General features: G+C 50.4%; 1 pseudogene; it reads right to left on the reverse strand.

The window, feature by feature from the left end:
- Positions 1–794: 794 nt before the first annotated feature.
- LOC108292058 lies at positions 795–1,244 on the reverse strand (annotated as a pseudogene).
- Between the last annotated feature and the right edge of the window lie 984 nt (positions 1,245–2,228).

Below are 2,228 nucleotides of genomic sequence, written 5' to 3' on the forward strand. Positions count from 1 at the left end.
TGTTGGGATTACAGGTGTGAGCCACTGCACCCGGCCAACCTTTTAAATTTTTAGTAGAGATGAGGTCTCCCTATGTTGCCAGGCTGATCTTGAACTGCTGGGCTCAAGCAATCTCCTTACTTCATCCTTCCAAAACGTTGGGGTTACAGGCATGAGCCATGGTGCCCAGTGATGGTCAGTTTATCACAGTGTTCATAGCCCTCTGCAGAAATCTCCATGGCCATTATCTCAGCTGCCTTTTGGCTTCTCTTTCTTGATAGGTCTTGGTGGTGTCTGACCACAGCAAGTGTTACCTTAGCACCTCCATCCACTGTACATTTTGAGGGGTCAGCAGTTTCACTGTAGGCTGAGTCACTTGTCATAAGTGACTCAATTTTGACATCTTTCAAATCACAAAACATTATCACATAGGGAGTGGCAAGGCAGTTTGGAATGTGGCTTTTTTTTTTTTAGACGGATTCTCTCGATGTGTCTCCCAGGCTGGAGTGCAATGGTGTGATCTCAGCTCACCACAACCTCCACCTCCCAGGTTCAAGCAATTCTCCTGCCTCAGACTCCCCAGGTAGCTGGGACTACAGGCGTGCCACCATGCCGGGCTAATTTTTATACAATTAGTAGGGACAGGGTTTCAGCATGTTGGTCAGGTTGGTCTGGAACTCCTGACCTTGTGATCTGCCCGCCTTGGCCTCTCAAAGTGCTAGGATTACAGCTGTGAGCTGTTGTGCCTGGCCGGAATTGTGGCTCTTTCCCCCCCCACCACAATGAGACAATTTGTTAATCCAGCATGGTTTGTTCTAATGCTTCTTGTTGGCAGCTGCCGCCTGTCCGGCGATTCTGTCCAGATCTCTCTGTCCCTGTGGTGTCAGTTTGCGGCCCCCATCTTGGTCCTTTTCCACCATTTTCAGCCCCTCCAGGGCTTAGAGGACCCGGTGGGCCACACTCTTGGAGCCTCGGCTGAAGGGGCTGGGCATGACACCGTTTCCCTGATGTCCAGTAGATCTTGGTCATGGAACCAACCCCAGTGCCACCCTGGAGGTACAGGTGCCGCGCCGTGGAAGCAGCTCCGTGTAGAAGCAGTTCTCATCGTCAGGAGCAAGTGCTTCGTGCTTGGCCATCTTGACAGTGTCCACCCATTCAGGGACTTTCAGCTTCCCAGACTTCTTGAGAAAGGCTGCCAGAGCTCTGATGAAGTCCTGCTGGTTCACGTCTTTTACAGCAACTCCAGGCATCGTGCCCCTCCGCGCTACCAGCCCGGGTAAGGGCAGAACTGTGGCCCTTATCCACATAGGCAGACCCTAGTCTCAGTGAGGATCCCCCTCCTTGCTGGTCTCGAAGTCCTGAGCTCAAGCCATCCTCCCACATTGGCCTCCCAAAGTGCTCGGGGGTGAGCCACTGCGCCTGGCCCCTTTCTCTCTTTTCTTTCTTCCTCCTTCCTTCTTTCACCATTTCTCAGAAGTGGGTGCTTCAAGGATTTTCCCTGACTGGGGGACGAGCACGCGGGAGCCCAGGTGGGCCGGGGAGGCAGGCAGGTCAGGGCCAGCCACAGGGCTGCAGCCGGGCCAGCACTCACACAGAGCCGGCTGCCTCCAGGAATCATGTTGTGGCATGTGTTCCAACTGAACGCCTTTCCATTGCCGAGTAGTCTTCTATATTCTGTGCTGTTTATCCACTCATCAAGGCTAATACACATTTGGGTTTCTTCCAGTATTTGGCTTTTGAGAATCATGCTGCTGCCTGGTGTGGTGGCTCATGCCTATAATCCCGGCACTTTGCGAGGCTGAGACGGGATGATCATTTTAGGCCAGGAGTTTGAGACCAGCCTGGGCTACATAGCAAGACCTTGTCCCTAAAAATAAAATAAAATAAGAAAAGGAAATAATGCTGCTATAAAACGTTTTGTACATTTATGTGCAGACTTGTATTTTTATTTCTCTTGGAGAAATATTTAGCAGTGAGCTTGTTGGGTCAAATAGTAAGTGTATATTAAATCTTACAACATTCTGACGTCCTAGGTTCCAGAGCAGCTGTACCATTTTTAGTTTCCACCAGCAATGAAGGAAAGTGACACTCACATCTTCACCAACGCTTAGTATTGCCAGTCATTTTACGTTTCACCATTTTAGTGGGCAAATGACATCCCACTGTGGTTTTCATTTGCATTGTCTGATGACTAGTGATTTAGAGCAGCAGGCGCCAACCTTTTTTGGCACCAGAGACTGGCTTCTGGA

The sequence above is a fragment of the Cebus imitator genome, unplaced genomic scaffold (genome assembly GCF_001604975.1).
Source record: "Cebus imitator isolate Cc_AM_T3 unplaced genomic scaffold, Cebus_imitator-1.0 Scaffold475, whole genome shotgun sequence".
Lineage (NCBI taxonomy): Eukaryota > Metazoa > Chordata > Mammalia > Primates > Cebidae > Cebus > Cebus imitator.